This window comes from Pteropus medius, unplaced genomic scaffold (genome assembly GCF_902729225.1).
Source record: "Pteropus medius unplaced genomic scaffold, Ma_sr-lr_union100, whole genome shotgun sequence".
NCBI classification, from domain to species: domain Eukaryota; kingdom Metazoa; phylum Chordata; class Mammalia; order Chiroptera; family Pteropodidae; genus Pteropus; species Pteropus medius.
The window spans coordinates 17,405,600-17,427,702 of record NW_024351073.1 but is presented as its reverse complement, the minus strand read 5'-3'; the positions used below and the strand labels follow the sequence as shown (position 1 = coordinate 17,427,702).

The window sequence follows — 22,103 nt, the reverse complement described above, 5'->3', positions numbered from 1 at the left end:
TTTCCTCAGAGAGACTCTTAGACTCTTTCTTCAAATTCCTGCTGCCCCCACCATCTAAATATCTCAGAAGCCCCCACCAAATAACTCATTAGTATTAGTATTATTTGTTCGGTTTAAAACTTTTTCATTTGCATCATTTTCTTTGAGTCTTACAAAAGCCTTACCTTGCAGTTGGTAAGACTGAGGATATCCGGCATTTTCCAGATGGCAAAATCTGAACTTCAGAATGGTTATGGCCTGTCCAGCAAAGTAATAACAGATAGATTGGAGCCTCAACTTCTAACGCAATCCTGCTGACCTTCTCTCTCGTATGATGCTTCTTTATTTTTTTGTTGAACCTGAATGTCTTGAGTATTTCTGTGCTCAAATTGAGCTTATGTTTGCGAAAGGTCATAGTTGGAAAATTTTTTCTTTCTTCACCCACCAATATTTAGAGCTGGCAATCCATCTATAACACATTTTACCCTTCACTAGCAGAAGCGTCTTTATTTTCTGTTTAAATCAAAAAGGGAGTTCATCAAGTCAGTCTGCAACAAGCATGTTGTAAATATACGGTTGTAAAATGAAGATGTATTGAGTTGACAATAGTGAGACATTGATCTGACTGTATTTTATGGGTCGCGTTAAGATTTTCAACATGGATAATAGAAATGATTTACAATTGCTTACACACTGGTGTAGAATAAGTCGTTGAATCAGGTTATTTACTTGGATTTTCAAAAGGGTACTATTGAGGTCACAGAAACCAGGGACTTATGATTAAGTTTTTCTAGTGGTTAAAGCACAGACTTTGAAGTCAGACAGACCTGAACTTGAAGCTCAGCTCTGTTATGAACAAACTATGACTCTCAAACAATTTACTTAATCCTCAGTTCCTTTGTCTTTAAGATGGAGGATAATACCAGTACTTACCTTATAGGACTGTTAGTAGTTAAAGGGAGGGTTTTGGTGCAATTAAATGATATTGTGGTTATGGACCTATGAAGTTGAATTTTGCCCTGCTTGGGATTCTTCTTTGCCCACATGTTCCCAAGAGGTTTGTAAACACTTGAAACAATAGCAGACTGGGGTTCCACTCACCTCTTAATTAGAGGCTGTGCAAAATTCTGACATTTCAACGAGGGGCCCCAGTAAAAGGCTGAGTTAGCATGTGTGTGCTTTAGGCTGAAGTGAGGTCTCTTACACAGCCCTGGAATCTACATTGTGGGATCTGCAAGCACACGCGTTTAGATGTGCACGTGAGGAAAGAGACCCCAGACTTTGATTTAGCTTGTCAGGTCCATAGTATAGAGTAGGAGGACTATGAGGGAGAGAAATGGCATGGGGCCACTAGTGAAACATGGCCCCATGAATGTTCTAGGTGCTGAGCAATGATACTGGAAAACCTGCCCTTGTCAGGGGTGGGCAAGAGGCAGGAAGGGGACGAGCAGGGGGGTGCCTCAAATGGAGAGGACGGAAGTAGCCACATCTGTAAGGGGTTTCAGTGACAAGTGGATGAAGGATGCATTAAGACACCCGGCATAGTATGTGCCTCATAAGTGCTGTTAGAATTGTTACTGAATTCCTCAGTGTAGTTCCTACAGAGAAATCTCTATTTTGGGGGTCATTGTCAGCTGCGTGTGTGTGTGTGTTCACACCTCACTGATCTCCCTGAACTTTTCCTAAGTCAAGTCTGTTTTCCCACACTTGAGTGAAGCTAAGTAAATTCGCAAGTTCATGTTGAAGATGAGGACTAACCTTCTAGCTTCCGGTGTCCCTTCACACAATAACCATTGCGAACTCAAGGAATAGTTTTCCAAGAAGGGCTTGACTTGGTTAACTTTATCTTTCTAGCAGATGGTGTTTTCCTACAAGAGCATGCACGGTGCTGTAAGTACAAAATTTAGAAGTTAGAAAGAACACACTTATTTGGGACTACTCTCTTGTTCTGTAATTTTTAGTAGCTTTAAAGCCATTATTGAAAGTAGCGGAGTGACATTGAGCACTTCCCCCATTGTCTGGCTAGGAGCCATTTCAGTGTCATTTAATGTAGCAGTTCTCGAGGGGAAACATATTTAGGTAATGATTGGGAAGAAATAAATGCTCCTTTGAAAGCATCTATATCTCTGACTTAGTTGTCAAACTTCATTTTTAAGATGGTGTTGGAGTGAGAAAAGTATTAAGCTTTTTACCTTGTGTTTACTATTGTGAAATATGGGACATGATCCGGAGCAAAAATATATTTTTCTCACTCTTTAAGGTGTATTTCCACAATGTCAAGCAGAAAGAGTGTGAATGTGTGTGTTCATTGTTGTACGTTTCTTCTTCCCTTTCTTCTTGCACTAGGCCATGTGGTGGGTAGTTGATGCTACACAGTCTCAATCTAATTGCATTACTTTTTGAGTCAGACACACACACCAATGGTCTAGTGAGTGGAAATTCTTGCATGGGGTACCATATGTGGGGTGATTTAAAATGATTCTTTTATTATTATTATTAATTATTATTATTATTATTTATGCCTACTGCACCTGGTCTTCCTAGGTGGTCTCCCATCCAGGTACTAACCGGGCCCGACCCTGCTTAGCTTCCGAGATCAGACATCGGGCTTGTTCAGGGTGGCATGGCTGTAGACCATGGACCATGGCTCCACTGGGGTGTGAACCCAGGACCTTCTGCGTGTAAAGCAGATGTGCTAACCGCTACACTATGGAACCACATCCTAAAAGGATTCTTGAAGGCACCATGATTCTAGTGCATTCCATCCCTCGATTGCCACACTTCAATAAGTGCCCTTGTTTCTGTTTATCTAGTTCTAAGGATTCCTCAGTCGAACATGTTTTATCATACATCGAACTGCAAAATTTACCACCCTCCCCCAAATTGCACTTTGCTACTTGTTACAGAGGTGCGATTCTGGGATCTCTTTGAAGGCTTTTTGTTTGCTTAAGAGTCCAGATCTCAAGTTCTATCTGCGTATAACTTAGCTTTGTATTTACCCCATTCTCGTGAGTGCTAGTTTCCGATTGCAGCTGTAACAAGTTACCAAACAGTGGCTTAAAACAATACCAATTCATTATTTTATATTTCTGGAGGTCACGTGTCTGAAATAAGTCTTACTGGCTAACATCAAGGGGCCCGCAGAGCTGTGGTCCCTCTGGAGGCTCCAGGGCAGAGTCCGTTTCCTCGCCTTTTCCAGCTTTTAGAGTTTGCTTGCATTCCCGGGCTTGTGGTCACCTCACTCCAATCTCTGCGTCTACAGTAACATGTTCTCTGACTCTGATCCTCCTGCTTTTTTCTGATGAGGACCTTTATAATTATGTTGAGCCCTCCTGAATAATCCCGGATAATCTCACCATCTCGAGATCTTTAACTTAATTACATTGGCAAAGTTCCTTTTGCCGTGAAAGGTGACACATGTACAGATTCTAGAGATTAGGACGTGAACATTTTCCAGGAGCCATAATTTGGCCTACCACACAATGTCACTTCTCAATGTTATATGATAAATGTATCCATCTTCAGGAAACCTTAAATAAATAGATGACGCAATGAAGGCGTAGGAGATGATGGCAAATGTGAGTGGTCCTCCCCTCTTGGCCTGAGAACCTCTATCTGTTTGACCTGCCATGAGGACTTATCCCTTTAAGGTGCAATATCTTATCCCAGGCCTGGGTAGGTCACTGTCGCTGGAAAATCCAGAATTTGAAGTTGTTATAGCCATGTTGGCCTTTGAGAGACTTTCATTATTATCAAGGCTGTGCAAAGTCTACTGTGCCGACATAGCTGCTTTGTTCATGAATCCACTGAACAGAAACGGACTGACTGAGGAAGGAGAATGACTAATATTTGCAGAGCAGTTCACCCTGGTAAATGATGGCAGGTCTCTTTGCAATAGACTAATGCAATAGATGCAGGTGTTATAAAACATTAAAGAAAAAATTTTTAAATGTCTTAAACCTTTTTATTTAAGAGGTTCCAGTCGGTAAAACGACTCAGATTTGGAGACTTTGAAGAATGACAACACCCCAGTGTATGGTTTGAGTCCAGCTGTTGTCCTTCAGGCCTGGGGTTCTGGTGATACAAATCGTGGCCGATTCCGTGATGGGGCCCAGTGCTTCGTCCTGCCCTGCACCCCTCATTCATCACGGCACAGTGTATTTCTCCCCGCTTTGGCTATGAGCTGGCTCATGCAAGTTTCCCTGGACAGTAGTATGTGGGTGCAAATGAGAATGTCTTGGTCTGAGTCTAGGCTTCGAGAGGCCTCAGGCATTTCCACGTTCCTGCCTGCTTCTCTCCCGTGTCTTGAGGAGAGCAAGAAAGACGAGAAGCATGTGGAGCAGAGCCATGCAGCTGTGGCGTCCAGAGCCACCAGCCAAGCCCTGTCAGGGAGATGTCCGAGTGATGCTGAATGATTGTTTTAAGGCACCGAGTTTTGCAAAAATAGTAAACTAATACAAAAATTAAACGGACTCTTAATGAGCTGCATATCTGTTTCATTCTCAGAAGTGTCACATCCTTGGGTGGCAATCTCTTTAGGCATCACAAGGATTTCTATCTCACCTGAGTGTCTCCATGTAGGTGTGTATGTAGGTAGGTGTGTGTGTGTATCATGTATCTGTGAATGTATGTGTGTACATGTATATGTGTGTATGTATATGTGTGTGTATGTGTGTGTGTGTGTGTGTGTGTGTGTGTGTGTGTCTGTGTGTGTTTACTTTTGGCCAAAGCCTTATTTTCATCTCTTTGCTTTTAATTATTGCCTCTTCAGCTCAGTCAGCTTTAGCCCCAACTACCTTTATTACTATCAATAATCTCAATCTGCTTACTTCCTGCTGTTGTTCTATTTCAAGTTATGTCCAAGGATGTCCGCTTTCCATAGTGTCTTAACAGCTGGGAGGAGGGACGGTGGCAGGGATGGCTGCATCCTCTCTTCTACAGTCTTTGCTTTGTCTTCTGCACTACATCAATGTTAGCCATTATCAGCCAGGGCCTGATTCAGCCTCTGGTCACTAAATGTGCATCTTAGGTAAGCTCTACTTGTTGCAATAAATTTAGATTGATATAAAATTGGCCTTCATCCTTATTAGATGAGCTCCTATAAATTCCTTAGCGACACATTCTCTCCCTAGTTTTCAGCAATCTTTCTCATTTAATACCTACAATTTATTTTGAGTATATTTCTCCTCCATCCAATGTTTAAATATATTCTTAGGTCTTATGCTATATTCCTACCCTCTTGAGCATGTATGAACCACAGCAAGGTGGATGGACCCACTTACTAATTCATGGGGAATGTCTGGAGAATCCCATGGTTTGAAGTTCTCCCATTTCGACTTCTCAGATCATAGATTTTTCCAGTTAGAGCATTCATTGTAAACGAAACCCTGGGCAAAAGACCATGCTCATCGACAGTCTTTGGCTCTGGTTTGCCTCCCAGGGTGTCTAGCTGAGCAAGAACTTTTTCCTGTAGCTGAGTCCCACAATGGCCAGTGCTGTGTCCTTACCTGCTTCCCTGGGCAATCTGGGACAAACTTACCTCTTTGTAGTGCAAGCAGTCTGACGCTGGGAGAGACGGTCTTCTGTCTTTATTGGCCTGAGCTTCTTATTCCTTTTGAGTTGCCTTTTATCACAGAAGGTCAGAAACAATAGCTATGAATTGCTTTGTGCAGTGAGGCATGGCCTGTTCACTTTCCGTGTGGTGAGGGGAGGACTGGCATCCTCACCCCTTTCAGGTGATAATGTTCACTCTGTATCCTCTTTGAGAAGTTGTTTAGAGCCTTCATCTTGAATGTCTTTTCTGTGTCTTAAGGAACTAAAAATGATGCACATTGGCAGCTTTCATTAAACAATTGTTTATTTTAAGACTATAAGCAGCCTCAAGTTGGTGCAGGAAGCTCATCTGGAGTCGTGGGTCTCTCAGACCCCCTCTTAGCTTCTAGTCGCTGTCAGGGTCCATGTGATCTCTCTTTCTTGTGGCCTCTCTGTTTTACTCTGTGAGTCTGCCATTTTCCATCTACCACCAACCAGACAATCATCTCCTTAATCTCTGATGAAAGCACAGAGGTACTCAGTCAGTTGGCTTGCTTAATCACCGTTGTCTTGGTTCCCTTAACACGAGGCCACCATCTTGGTCTCCGGCCTGACTCGAGCCAGACACTCACACCTGCTCCAAGCAGGGTCTTCCACGTAGGGGCCAGTGTAACCCAGAATGGGACGTCAGGGGGCTGCTGGGCAAAACGAAGGACACGTCCAGGATTTATGTTTCCCAACACATTCCCGGGGCTACTTATAGTCCCCAGATGAAGAATATGAGTGGAGAACAGTTTATATGTTGTGTACGGCAGGAACAATTCCTTCTGAGTGTGTCTCCTGGTGCAGCTGGCTCCGTCCTTCACGGGCCTGGTGGGCAGGGAGGCCGTTGGTCTCCACGCATGTAGGCTCTCTGAGCACTTTTCCTGGGCATGAGGCTTTCATTTCTGATATAGCACTGCTTTTTCTGACTTGATCTGGCCACTGAGTCTAGCGCTCTAGATCCTCTTAGCTAGTGATCACGACAACACTAATTAGCCTGTGAGATTTTTCTCATCTACCTTGATTGTCTGAGGCTGAGAGTCAAATCTGTCATCAGGATGGATCCTATGGGTAATCAAAGTAGACAGTTCATTCATTCATTTTCACTCAGTCTGTGTTTAAAAAACACTTGGAAAAGCATTGGGGGGTTTATAGCAGTGAATGAAAGCAGCTTTAATCTAGCATAGAATAAAAATGTCAAGTAAAGAAAAGGCCTGTGAGTATTGTAAAGGAAAAATACTGGGTCCTCTTATCAGAGAGAAAAGCATTAGACAGCTGGCGCTCTTCGTTTATTCATTTGGCATTTATTAAAACATATGCATCGAACACCTACTATGTGCTAGAAACTGATTTGGCTACTAGCATATAGCAATGACAATGACTCTCTCACAGGATTTATAACATCTCAAGATGTGGATAAGTCCCATGAGGAAAGCAAGGTAAGGGGCAAAAAGTGATGGAAGAGAGGTACTGTTTTTTGTAGCGTGGCCATAGCAGCCTTCTCTGAAGGGGTGACAATTGATCTAAGCTCTGGTTGAAATGAGAGAGGAAGCCCTGTGACTACCTGGGGTGGGGAGGGAGAAGAGGCAAAGCATCCAATTTGAGACATAGCCTGGGACCAAACCATGCAGAGCCCCCTAAGCTGTGGAAAGGAAAGGACTCTGCCTATGATTCTAGTGGGAAAGATGGGGAGTGATATAACCTGATGTATGTTTTAAAAGGGTCATCACAGCAAACTTGTGGAGCACCAATTATATTCTTGAATCGATTTACTGCTATTTGAAGAAACTATGGTTTTTATTTATAGGTTTTCAAATACTAATTATGACCTATGAACCGTAGGGTGAGCTTTGTTCCATTTTTCTCTTAACCAGAAATTTTCTAGATTGCTACACCAAGGTGAAGGCAGATTTATTGGTGTGAAATAACTAAACCATGACAATTCCATTAGAAATGCCTGATAGCATCTTTATAATGGCTGGGACGTTCTAAACATAAAAGGACAAAATGACATTACCCCCTTTTATTATATCTCAGACTCTATTCAGCTCCCATCCGTGAACACTTTATTGGTTCTCTTGCTTATGAGGGTATCATAAGCAAGTCAAGTTCAGTCCTCATTATTCATCACAGTCATATTCCATCTATGGATGGACCCAGGAGAAAGGAAGAATTTTGTTGTAACTGCACAAACAGTATATGCTTGAGGTCAGTGTAAAAAGTGGCTGTGGTTAAGGTCGAGAGTCTAGTGGGTCTTGATCATGAGCTAGGTGAAGAATTAGCAAAACTATGAAAGTGTTTTGTTGAATGAGCAAGTGCTTTGTCAAAACGAAAATGCTTTGTGAAAAACAGCTATTATTTTTTTTTTAAGGGCTGTCAGATGACATTTTGGTCAGAAGCTATTAATTTTCTTTTCAATAAGTCACTAAAGGAAGTATCTCACTGCATTTAGCACAGTGGCAATTTAACAAAATCACCAGCAGCAAAGCCATGAACAACTGAGACCTATGATTCTATTAATGGCTGTTTACTTAACAGCCTCTTAGGCTGGGCATTTTCTTTGGGTTTGGCACAGCTAAGTTTTACTACTAGTTTTCGAGCATGAGCTAGATTACATTTTGGTAGAGTTCTTGAAGGGACATTGACCAACATGGAAAGGCTAATTGGCTCAGAAGAACTTTCAGGTCTATACTGTATACTTGAAACTAATAAAATAAAATTTAAAAAAAGTATAAAAAAAGAAATGTCAGGTATTTGAACAAACCAGTTTTATAACTCTTCTATGTGTCACCTCTTTCAAAATATAATTTTGTATACATATATATGTGTATATATATATACGTGTATATATATATGTGTATATATATACACATATATATACGTATATATATACAAAATTATATTTTGTGTATATATATATATACACACATATATATATGTGTATATGTACAATTTTAATAAAAGAGAGTAATTATAGAAGGGAATCTTGGATTTGAAACCTAGAGGTTTTGAGCTCTGCTCTCTATAATCTCCTGTCTTGGTGACTCAAAATTGATTTGTAGGACATCTTTTGAGTTCCTACATGAGTTTGAGAAAAGCAGTTTTCCTTCTGAGAAAAGAATGTTTCAGCCCTTGCATGTCAAATTAAATCATTTTGTTAATGATAGAAAAATACGTATGTGAAAAAATTGCAAGAAAGCTACTGGCCCAAAAAACTGCGATGATAAAAATGTTCTATATCTGTGCTGTTAAATTCAGTGTCCACTAGACACATAGGAATACTGAGCATTTGAAATGCGGCTTGTGCAACGGGACCAAACCATGCAGAGCCCCCTAAGCTGTGGAAAGGAAAGGACTCTTTTTTTTTTTTTTTGCATGTTCACTGATGAGCTTTTTAATAAAATTGTATAGACCTCATACTTTTTTTTTTTTTTAAAAAAGAACTTTTTTTTCATAGTATCAAAATGGTTACCTTTTTAAAAATACCCTGAAAATCTTTAAAGCAATTATTTATATATATATATATTGAATGTTCTCTTAAAATCTCAATCACCTCTCTCTCCTAGAGTCTTGCCTGACTGTCACTATCACTTTTTTGGCAACTGAAGAACTGAATTTTCATTTTCATGTCATTTGATTAATGACATGATTCATATGTAAATTTTGAATTTACATAGCCACATGTGGTTGGTGGCTAATCTACTGGACGGCACAATTTCCAGAAAACTTAAAGAGTTGTGTTATACTAAACAGCACAGAGGATAGAAAATTCAAATGTTTCTATTTTACCCTAAGTCAAGTAAGCACGATTATGTACCCATATTTTATCTCTACTCCTGGTATGTACGCATGCACGTACGTATACCTTGTCTCTCTCTCTGTCTCCTCTCTCTCTCTCTCATCCATCATCCAACATTTTCAATAGCACATTTTGCAATGTGTGGAGGGAAATGTGAGGAAATGGCGGATAGAAAGAATATGATGAATGCTCTTTGTGTTCATTCCAAAGATAAAATTATTATGCTTCTTTTTTTTTTCCTTTTTTTCAAAAAAGGAAATAGAAAATAAAAAGGTGACATAGAGAAGTGTGAGCCACCTACTTGTTTAGTTTTTAACACCTCATTAGGGCAAATCAGTTTCAATGGGACTCGGAAATTCATTTGGAAGCTTGAAATAACATACTTCCTAGAAACAATTCAAGATTTCAAAGCAATTCTTTCTAAGTCCTTCGATCTTTGCTAACACTCTGTAACATATAGACAAAAGTAAGAAAAAAACATGTTTAGAACAATTGAGTCCTGTGTTCACTGTTCATAACTCTTGACCTTTTTTTTTTTTTGTAATGACTTTGGTGAATGAGAGCTTTTAAAGAGAGGGTTGTAGGAAAGGATTGATGGATAGAGTGGAGTTTGATATGAACTTATAAGTATATTAACCAATGTCACCCCAACAAATTTAATTTAAAAAAGAGTTTGTAAGAGACCATGGTCTTAGCTTAGTGAGCATAGAGTAGAAATATGATAATTAGAAATTTTAATACATGATTCATTTCTTCCTTAATGTCCACTGAACATTCTGTTATGCAAGGAATCTTCATCTTAAACCAAAATCATTGTAGTTGCACTATTTCTCCCCTCCATTTGATTCTCCTTATAGATTGATATAATTCTTCTTTTTAACTTTAAAAGGCTTCTCATTATTTACAAAATCAAGATAGAGTCCATAAATACTTGCTTCTTTTCTTTTTCTTTTCTTTTTATTATTATTTTTTTAAGGCGAAGCAACCCTTGGTCGACCTCACAGGTTGTAAGGGTCTTGTCATCTTATAATTTCTTATTTTTTACGCCTACAGCACCTGGTCTTCCTATGTGGCCTCCCATCTAAGTACTAACCAGGACCGACCCTGCTTAGCTTTGAATTTTTCACTGAAGTATACCTCATGGCAAGGACATAGAATTGAACTTTGGGAAATCTGGAAAGTGGTTTGAGCTGACTGCAAGAGACACTGTTTAGAAGTTTTGTGTTTAATCTTAAAAATTCATATGTGATTGTCACATCCAAATAGCCTGTATTTTTATGATTTTAAAAATACCATTTTAAAATACTTTCAGAAAAAAAAAAGATAAACATGGACATAAATGCCTGAAATCCTGTTTCTTGCCTGAAACCCTGTTTCATTGGATGGTTAGTTAGGTTTAAAAATATTGTATTAAACTTGTCAATTGCAGAAAGTTGAGCTGATTTGAGGAGCAATGAAATAATACATTAGATTTGTAATATAGGTGATTTTTCTGCTGCTTCTTGCTGTCACAATAACTCAGACTTAAAGAAATATGTAAATATAAATAGTATTTTTCCACTATATTTTTATAGGAATTTTGTCAGAATAATCTCTGGAGAGAACTGTTGCCAGAGAGGTGAAGAATAATGATTCCAGGCTGCTTTTGGTGGACATTTTGATAAAGATCCCTCCATGAGAGGCATAAGGGTTGAATAATACGCAGACTGGAATAATTTCTGATTCATGGGTTAGTTCCCTCTTTGCCTCAAGAAAGCACTCCTCAGACAGTTGTTTTCAGAAGAAAGTTGATGTTTTTGATTTTTTATTTTAATATTGATATTTTTAATCAGATTAAAATGAACCCATAGTCTTAGCTCTCAGTTTCCATGAGATCACCGCTAACTTTCTTACCTAACTCTCAGATTTAATTTTCCTTACATTAAGTTTTTTTATATTAAATTTTATAACTTTTCTTAGGACAATACATGCACATGGTTAAACTCTCTCTGCCATGCTCAATCATTGGCTGTAAAGCAGCTCCTGGAAAGTGACGATACGAATTTCAGAGTGCAGGAGTTTTGCTGTCAGTTAAATGTTCTCCTTTCCAAGGCAGAAACAGTGCTATTTGTTTGATCTGCCACGAGGATTTGTCTCCTTGAAATGTGGTCACATATCCCAGGCCTGCTAAGGACCCTGTTGCTGGAATGTCAGGAATTTGCAATTGCGACAGTCAGGTTGGCCTTTGAGAGGAAGGCCGTTGTTATCAGCACCGTGCAGAGTCCACTGTGCCATCGTAACTGCTTTGGTCATGAGTCCATCTCCTGGGAACAGGTGAGTGGAGGAAGGGATGGCTTACATTCACAGAGCAGCTCATCCTGGTCATTCATGGCAGGCCTCTTGGCTGTGGGCTCAAAGGAGGGCATTGTAATAGTCTTCCTCAGACCCTTTTATGTAGGGTTTCCAGTTGGTAAAATGACTCACATCTGGAAACTATAAAGAATGGCAACTGCTACTGACGGTATCGAATATTGTGCATGTCGGGAATACGTCCTTTCCCTGCACAGTTTCTTCTAGAGCTCTCCATCTTCTTTTCACTCTTGCCCTCCATCATTCTTGCCTCTCCAAGACTGGAGTCTTAAATCACCCCCTTTTCGCTTCATACAGCCTCCTTTACATATATTCCTGACTTTGACTTCCTCAACTCTTCTGAGTCGGTTGATATTTCTCAATCCATTTCCTGTCTTCCAGAGTAAGTTTGCAGTTACTTCCCATTTCGTCGAAGACATCTCTAAGCACCCATTTTCTGTCCTCTTGTTTATTCTACCAAATTGCCTGTTTCTACCACCTTAGCAACCACAACGAGAAAAATCAAGAGGCAGAACTTTATTCTCAGTGAATGATGAGACGAACACTGATGTATTTCTTGTTCTTAGTGGCCTGAAATTTGACAACTACTACTCCCGCAGATTTGTCGTCATTGATTTGGCTACACACTTGCTTTTTATTCAGTTTTTCTGGTTGAGCCTATATCCACCCCAGACACTCACTGATTTTGTTTTCCCTTTTTCCTCACCAGCTTTCTCCATCAACTGTGTTGCAAACTGACATGTTTTCACAGAAGATCACTAAAATGACTAGATATTGCACATTTATTCTTTCGGCTGGTTGTAAATAGAGAACCTCAGTTTCTCGATCAGTTTTTTGATAAATCTTTTGAGTATATTAAATTATGCCATTCGGAGGTTTATTTGATAAGGACATGTTTTACATTTGTTTTCTCTTTTCGACCTAAAATAGATCCAAAAATATGTACATCAAAAGTGTTATCAAATTTCTCTTATTACCTAGGTTTCACCTTTTAATGCATGCTTGACACCAGCTTAAAGGTAGTGCGAAGTAATGTTTTTGTTTTTTGTTTTTGCTTTAAATTGAGCTTTGCGTTTATGATTATACTTTAACAACTTTTCATGATTAATTTAAATATTGCTGAAATAGTGATCTTTCATGTATTTATTGCTAACAGGTTTCTTATCTGAAATATTGAAATTAAGTTCATTTGTTATTCATTTACCTTTTGAAGGATATCTTGATTGCTTCCAGTTTTTAGCAATTATGAATAAGGCTGTTCTAAACATTTGTATGCAGGTTTATATGGACATGTTTTCAACTCATTTGGTAGATATCAAGGAATACGATTGCTTCATTGTATGGTGAGTCTATGGTTAGTTTTATAAGAAATTTCAAGACTCTTCAAATCGCAGCATCATCCACTTGCCCGAACTGTACCTGGCTGTACCATTTTGCATTTCTACCTGCAGTGCATGAGAGGTCTTGTTGCTCCACATCTTTGCCAGCATTTGGTGTTTTTCAGAGAGAAGGGAAATGATTTAGGTTAGAAACTTGGACTTAAAGAAAGGACAAGCGTTAGGAAGGAATAAGTGAAGGTAAAATCAAATCTTTTTCTTATTCTTAAGTAATCTGATAGATAACTATTTGTTGAAAATAATAATAGCAACAGTGTATTGGTTTACTATATCTTGTGAATAAGTGAATAAATGACAATAATGTTATAAGGGATGAGAAGGAGAGATTGGGGATAGTCTGCTAGTGGGTACCTGCACTAGCTATGAAGTGGTACAGTGTTAATTAAACGTAGACTTGGATTAGTTGTAAACGTTCACTGCAAGCTTGAGGAAAATCACTTATTTTTTTTTAAAGGAGTATGTCGATATGCTAAGAGAAGAAAGTGGAAGTACTGTCTCATCAAAAATCCTTTAGTACGTTATCAAATTAAGCGTATTTGTAGAACTGTTAAACACTAATAGTTAGTTGTATTTTTTGTTTGTGAGGTGGCTGCTCTAAAAAAAAATCGATAAGGTAAGTGATATTTGGATGCTCAGAGAGGCCAACTCATCTTCAGGCCTCACAGATAGTAAGTGACCGGGCCAGCATGTCAATATAAATGAGTCCCAGTCAACACTGTAATAGTTCCGCTTCAGGAGTAATTTTCAGTTCTATCTTCTGCTATCTATTTGCTGAAGATACAATATGATTTAGCACACATTTCAGATGGAGACAGAAAATACGTATGATAGTATAAGACAGCACATGACAAGAGACAAATGGGAGAGTAAGAGAGGTGGATGATGCTGTGATTCGAAGTCTTGAAATTTCTTATCAAAGTAAGAGGTGGGGCCATACATTGAGAATGAGAACATGGATCCAGGAAGGGCAGGTTTGCATAAAAGGGGCTCAAAGAATTTGCCATTGCTAGATCAGAGACTCCACAAATAGAGAAGAAGAAACTAGTAAACAGTTATGCAGGTGGACAGGGAAGACAAATCTTCTTCCTCTGAGTCTTCTGGTACCTTAGATTCTCCTATGACATGAATAAATGTCATTCGTTGAACATCAAACATGAATGAAGTTGAATTTCTAGTCACTCCAGTAATTTGGGACTTGGAGTCAGATTTGTTTTCTTTTCCCTGATCGAATAAAATGCATTCCTGCTACTTTTGTTTTAGAGTGGGGTATCCCAATTCCTACCCCTCCCTCATGTGCGAGGAACGATGGGATAGATAGTGCCTGAGGAAATGATCAGGTGCAACAGCTTCGCTTAAAAATGAAGCTTCTATACCTATGGGTTTTGCAAGTAGGTGGCATTTCTTTTATTTTACCCATAAGCTTATATTTTACATTCTCCAAGCCAGTATTTGATTTCTGTAAACTCCCTTCTTGAGGAAACTATCTACTGCATGCTTCCTGCTAACTCTATACTGACATTCTGAAGTAGATCTTGATAGATTTAACATTTAAATAGCTATAGGGCAGAGATATAGCCTCATGTCTGAATAAGTACTATTTGACTATGGCTTTGTAGAAATGCAATATTCTTTATTTATAGGAGTTATTAGCAAGATACATAAAGAAGTCTCTGCTCTAGATAAGACACATTAAAACATGGAAAATTTTCATTGAGGCTCTGTTGACTGGATGATTAACTGAGAAATTGGAATCAACTAATGTGAAACGTTTGGGCAACAATTTCCAGAGAGGAACTCAATAAGCTGATGTAAAACAAGAAAATTGCTCTCTTTTGTAGGAGAAAATCCCCCCTTTTAAGATTCTGCAATGAAATGCTGAGAAAGACGCACAGAGGTGAAAGCTGATTTTCCCTGAAGTGCACATAGTCAATTCAAAGCCAAAATTCTTTCAACAAGATGAATAAGTGCTATTCATGGTGTTCCCTGGGCAGATCAACAGTGCGAAGAACACGGGTAGAAGGCTACAAAATAAAATCCTCTGTTGTCTTCAGATGTACTTGAGCTGTATTTAACCACGGGAGGAACTCCGATCGTCTTTCGGTGGGGAGGGAGCCAACTGTGGAGGGCCGGGTTATAAAACACAAATCATTTTTAGGCAAACCTGGTGGTTAATTAAATGATTGACTTGAAAGTTCAAGACCTTTGCTTGAGAATACAGAACATATCTAACTTCTAACTTGCAACCCTTAGGAACATAGAAGTGAGAAATTCAGGGTTAAAAACACAGGGTCAGCCAAGATGGACCCAGGTCAGATGGTGAGGTGAAAACTTAGAAGTACAGGGAAAGAGCATAACAGCTTCCTTTTTGGTAAGTGGTTACTATTTAAAATTCGATTCATACTTTTATTTATTTAAAATGACAATTGGAATTAATTTTTATTTCGGCAACAATGTGGTTGAAAAATACGGGTCTTGGGAGTGAGGGAACCTGGGTTTGGACCTGCCTGCTTTCAGCTTCTGTGACTGCAGGCTATTCTTTTCTCCTCTCTAGGATTTAGTTTCCTGATCCATATAAGGACAGGGCTTAATGATCTTAAGATGCCTTCAACTTCATGATTTTTATGATTTATGAATCTTGGGTTTCAGAGCTGGCTGACTCACTGATGATTTATCTGAGAAAAATAATATTATTGACTCTCAAATGAGAGACTAATATTTCCTGTGGGTGAAAAATTAATTTTTAGCTATCACTAATGTCAAACCAAAGAAAATATCCTGACTCCAATAAGAAATTTAAAGAGTCTGCCCAAAGATAGATGGCTAGGAATTAGCAGTGTGTGAGTTCCCATAATTAACTAAAATTCCACATAGGAATTCTTTCTAATTTATTAAAAAATTCTGTGGTTTCTTTCCTTTTCCAAACTAAATATTCTTAAAGAAATAAAAATATGCTTAAGGAGCATACTTAGCTAGAAGCTACTATATTGTATTTTCCTATTATTATTGTCTAACTCTTTAAACGGTGAAACTAATAGTACAGTCTGATTATAACATGCTGCCACATGCTAGGCCACCATTTGTACTTTTTATTTATTTCTTCCCCAAGAAGACAATGAACCACCAATGACTTGAAATGTATATTTTAAATGCAGGTGTTCTGAAATTTGGACAAAATAAAATAGATTGTTCTGAGGTCATTTACTTAACCAAAGTGACCACCTAGTCCTGGTTCTTTAGATCAGTGATTAAATATGTCAAATACAGCAGTGACTGTTTAAGGATTTATCAGTGAGGATGCTTCTGGATATAAACATCGACAACAACAACAAACTTGAACTGACATAAACAATGAGGCAAGTCCAGAAGGAAGGTGGGATTCAGAGCAGAGGTAACCCAGACATCCGTCTTTGCTTCCTAGTATTTTTTCTTCTCCCCCATGACTCACATGTTGCTCCATCCTCCGTTTGGATGTTGGCCCCAGAGTCAGCCTGTCACAAGTTCTATACTGGCTCTGCCTCTCCTTGACAGATCACAATGCCTTGAACACGGCAAACGTACCATGAAAAATAAAAATAGTGGTAAGTTCTGGCATTTATCAAACTCTCATTACATGTTCTATGTGTTTCGCATGTATCGATTCCTTTACTCTTCACTATAATCCCGACAGGCCGTGTGGAACTTTAGAAAATATGTCCACAAATTCTTTGACGTGCCTCCCTTCAAGAGGTGAGGTTTAATTTCCCTCCTCTTGAATGCGAGCTGGACTTAATGACTTGTTCTAATGAGTAGAATAAAGCTATAGTGATGATGTGTGACTGTTGAGACTAGGTCATAAAAGGACTATGGCTTCCATCTCAGTCCCTCTCTTCCTTTCTTTCTCCCTCTTCACCTTCCTATTCCTCTTCCACGCTCCTCTCTTCCTCTATACTAGCCCAGGGAAAAGTTAGCAGCCACGACTTGAAGACTCTCAGTGAGCCTTAGGGAGTGGTAAGGAACAGAGATCTCTGGCTCATAGCCACGAGGCCTGCCAACAGCTACAGCAGTGATCCTGGAGGCTGATTTCTCAGTCCAGCTTTGAGATGACAGTAGCTGGCAGCTTGACTACAACCTCGTGAGGGACCCTGGGCCAGAGCCACCCAGCTAAGCCACTCTGAGATTTCTGATCCTTAGAAACTGTGTGAGGTAATAAATACTTTTTGTTCTCAGCTGCTGAGTTTTGGGTAATTTGTTACACAGCAATAGGTAAGTAACGCAGGCAAGTAACATTATTCTCTCCATTTTACAGACAGGCAAATTAGAGCAGAGGATGGTAGAGTAACTTGTCCTAAGTCACATAGCGAGGAAATCGTGGAGGCAGGATGCAGACCCATGCAGTCTGACTTCCAAGTTCATATTCTTAGCATCTGTTGTATATATCTATGCACTGCATAGTTTATTTGAAGTCTTTAGTCTTTCCTTTTAAATTGCCTCAAATTTCAGAATTGGTGAATGATATCAGAGTGATTAAGATGAATAACTAACCGAGAGTGTTAAAGGCTTTTTAAAAATTATTTTATTTGTAGTTTAAAATAATGTTTACATGTCTTAGAGGCTGTCTAACATTTATATGTCTTAGATTCTTATATCACAGAACAGGGATGTGAGGGGCAGCTCATAGCCTTAGGAAAGGGGTAAGGAATTTGCTGACCTTCCCTATAAAGAGAGAGATTTGAATTCAAATTTAATGTTGATACATAGGTTCTACTCATGAAAGGTACAGTGATGGACAGTAACACATTAGAAGTATATAGTTTTTTAAATTCTGATGAGCATAATTCTAGCTATGTCAGGTGTTGGGTGATTTCCTTAGACATTAAAGTTAAACTTGATGAGGTTTCTTTTGTTCAGAATAAATATGACCATTGATGTAAAGGTCAAGAAAGCTTGGGTTTGAATTCTCATATCACTGCCGAGTTATCGGGCTGACATTCCCACGTTATGTTTTTCTTCCTCATTTGTAAATCTCTCAGTTTCCTATTTCTCAGTTGGAGGAAAGAAAGAGGCAGGGAGCCAAGTTCCTCCCAACTTTCTCAGTTGTCATTTTCTTGTTTCTGATCCCTCAACTGGGTGAGGGCCACGGGGACTGGCTTTGAGGTCCTGGGGCAACACGTGACTGAGTCTGTTTTTCATGGAGAGTTCCCTCCATTTTCTAAAAAAATGAGGGTCTAGAGAAGGGAAGTTGCTGCCTAAAGTCACTTGAAGAATGAATGACAGGGGTGCATTGTCTGGTTATCTTTCTACTGCTATGTTTAGAATTTGCTTCCAAGTCTTACTTGTGGGTGGGATGATTCTGTATTCAGCCTTGGGAGGTGACCTGTGCAACATCTGTCCTGTGCCTTCCTTGTACCCTGAGTATTCAGGTTGCTCTTATCTCTTTAATGAATTAGAAACCCTTGGAGGCAGAAAAATGGAAACAGTGCCTTGCATATAACATAGCTCAGAGTCTACTAATGCTACTGATAAGTGAAAGTGAAAGGATGGATGGATGGATGGATGGATGGATGGACGAATGGTTCGATAGATGGGTAGGAGGGTGGATGGATGGATAGATGACTGAATAGATGGGTGGAACCATAAAGCACATTGAATTTTCCTACTAAAATTGCCTTGATAGATGTACATTGAAATAAGAAAACAAAATATTATGCGTATTCTGAATCTACGAAACAGGTAAGTTCAAAACAGGTATTTTACTTTAAATAAAAATTGCCCTAATATTAAAATTCAGTTTCAAAAACATTTTATTTTATTTTTTAATTTATTTTTTAAAAATTGATTATTGTTATTATGGTGACATTGGTTAATGAAATCCAGTAAGTTTTAGGTGTATAATTCAATAGTAAGGTATATATATATATACATATACACACACACATATATATATGCCTTACTATTGAATGTAATATATATATATATATATTACATTGTGTGTTCACTGCCCATAGTTAGATTTTTTTCTGTCACCACATATTTGACCTCTTTTACCCCATCTATCACCCCACCGCTCCTCACCTACCCTCTGGTAACTAGTCTATTGTCCATGTCCATGAGTCTCTGTTTGTTTGTCCTGTTTGTTTGTTGCTTTTAGGTTTATATCCCACATATAAGTGATATCATGTGATTTTCAACTATTTCTGTCTGGCTTATTTCGCTTAGCATGATTACCTCAAGGTCCGTTCATGTTGTCGCAAATGGCAGTCTTTCCTCTCTTCTTATGGCTGAATAATATTCCATTGCATATATGTACCACAGCTTCCTTTTCCAATCATTTATTGTAGGATACTTAGATTGCTTCCATGTCCTGGCCACTGTGAGTAATGCTGTTATGAACATCGGTGTGCAAATATCTTTTCGGATATGAGTTTTCAAGTCTTCAGGGTAAATACCCAGTAGAAGGATTGCTGGATTGTATGGTAGATCAATTCTTAGTTTTTTTGAGGAACCTCCATACTGTTTTCCACAGTGGCTGTGCCAATTTGCAGTCCCACCAGCAGCGTATGAGGGTTCCTTTTCTTCCGCATTCTTTCTGACACTTGTTATTACCAAAAACTCTTTTTATAGTCAACTTTTTAGTAATTGATCTATTGATGAAGTTTTATAGTAAATAATAACACATTGGTTTACTCAAAATAACATATAGCTTAAAGCATAGACTATTTCTAGGTTGATAGATGTCCTTTTTTAACAAATCTGTTATATTTAGTCTATTTCCACATGAATAAATCTGCTCTTTTTGGTTGGGAATGGAAAGTTAATTGACGATTGATTTATATTTTGCCTTTTTCTCAAAAGATTAGAAGCTGTTAACTGCTAAATCATAGTGTAAAACATAAATATTCATGTTTTGGAACCATGGGTGCTTTTTAGTGCTTATAATGTTTTCCAACACAAGAGACCAAGTTATAATGCATCAGATAAGAGATGAGCAAAGGAATGGCTTCAGAGTAAGAACAAGCAACAAAGGAAAATTTTCTATAAGTAAAGAAATAAGATGGATTTGAGGTGGGGTGATGACAGTTGGTCACATATGATGGATGCCCAGTGGTCACACAGAGAATGGAGAGTTAGACTTTGGCTGGGTCCACCTAGGTGTTGGCCAGTAAAGGAAGAATCAAGGCTATGCGACCCAGATTTTGATAGTACTATTTGCAAGTAATTTTACATTATAAACATGCCTTTCTCATTAAGATATAATGGACATCAAAATTCACTACTTATGTACTATGCGCCCAATGAGCCAGCAACAATACATTGCCATGCTTCTAATCTCTCTGACTTCTTCTGTAACATCTCTTCTTCCCAGCCAGAGAAAGCTGTCTGCTTTTAAGGGATCTTATGTGATTGAGGCAAGCCTATCTGGACAAGCTCTGTTTCTTAAGATCAATTGGCTTGGAACTGTATATTTGCAAAGTCTTTTTTTGCCATGTAGTATAATACAATTTTAGGTGTAATACCACAGAGTGAAGATCACATGGGCCAAAATTCTACCTACCACAGACATAAAATTAGAAAGTGGCAGATTCAAAGGCTACCTGAGGTCTAACTAGCTTCAAAGTCTACATTCATTCATTGTGAATATTCTATCCATAGGTTAAAATAAGAAAAAAGTATTAGAAAATAGTTTAGCCTTTCCAATAAACTATGAATAATTGTTGATACTGTGAAACTACCATGTTCTCTTCCTAAAATAAATGATTTAAGAATACAATTCAGAATAGATAAATCAAAATGTAGAATTAAAAAGGGTAACTTATGATATTGGACAAATTACTGAAACTGTGCTTCAGAATGCTCATCTGAAATATGGAGACACTAATAACAGTACTCATAGGGTTGTCGTGATGACTGGATGCAGTAAAGCACATGATACAATTTCCTAGAACATAGTAAATGCTCAATAAATACTAGCTATTATACACACACAGCAGAGTGCCCTTTAATTTATTGTAACGTTTACCGTACTTTTTCTAATGGCTCATCAAATTACCTGTCTTTCTTTCTTGACTATAAACTTCATAAGAGCAGGGATTACATCTTTTTTTATTGTAGTATTTCTAGCATCTGATACGGAGCTTGGTACATATGAAGGTATTCAGTAAATATTGCTAAATACATGAATAAATAATTTTGGATGAAATCTCTCAATTATTTTTAACATGGTGTGGGTCAAATAAAACACATATGAGGGCTGGATTTGGCCTATGGACATCCAATTTGTGTTTTCTGCCAAGGAATATGGCCATAATAATTTAGCGTGGAAATTTTTCAGACATGTGTTATCAATTTTCTAAAGAACTCTGAAAGACTCAATAAACATCCATAGTATGTCTAATTTTGAACAATATAGGCGCTGGTGAAACTTTGACATTTCAACAGTTTAGATGATTTCAAGTATTTCTTTCTCAAATTGAAGGAATGACAAAGTTGTTTTATTCCATCTTCTTTTGAATTAAAAACAATTCTCCCTGTTTTAAAAAATGGCCATATGTTTTGATAGTTCCCCAGTTATGTCTTATAACACTTTGCTCGTTTTCAGGGATGTGTTTCATCTGCTAGTTATTCATTACATCAAGCTGCAGCCCTTGAAGGAGGACCAGGAGCTGTGCTTCTGGAGGGAGTCACCTCAAATTAGTCCTCAGTGTCCATGCTGTGTGCTTCCTACTTGTCCTTGAAATGCAATCTCTCCACCCAATATTTAACTTTATGGCATTTGGTACTTTTATACTATTTGAGAAGAAAAAAAAAATGACTTAACTCCAGTCAATGTAACATTAAAAAGATTCCTTGGAATAAAACTTAGTATGTAAGTGGTGAGATACATTTCCCAAGGCATCATTAGGATCAGAGCCAGAAGTTCACTATGCAAAAATTTTAATCGTAAAAATGTTTATGTAATTGAATACTGGAGTCCCAGTAACCGTAACACATTGCTGATATAATTATTTGCACAACTATTTTAATCAAAT

General features: G+C 38.3%; 1 pseudogene; it reads right to left on the bottom strand.

Moving 5' to 3' along the window:
* Nucleotides 1–2,498: 2,498 nt before the first annotated feature.
* On the bottom strand, nt 2,499–2,614 carry LOC120586395 (uncharacterized; annotated as a pseudogene).
* Nucleotides 2,615–22,103: the final 19,489 nt, after the last annotated feature.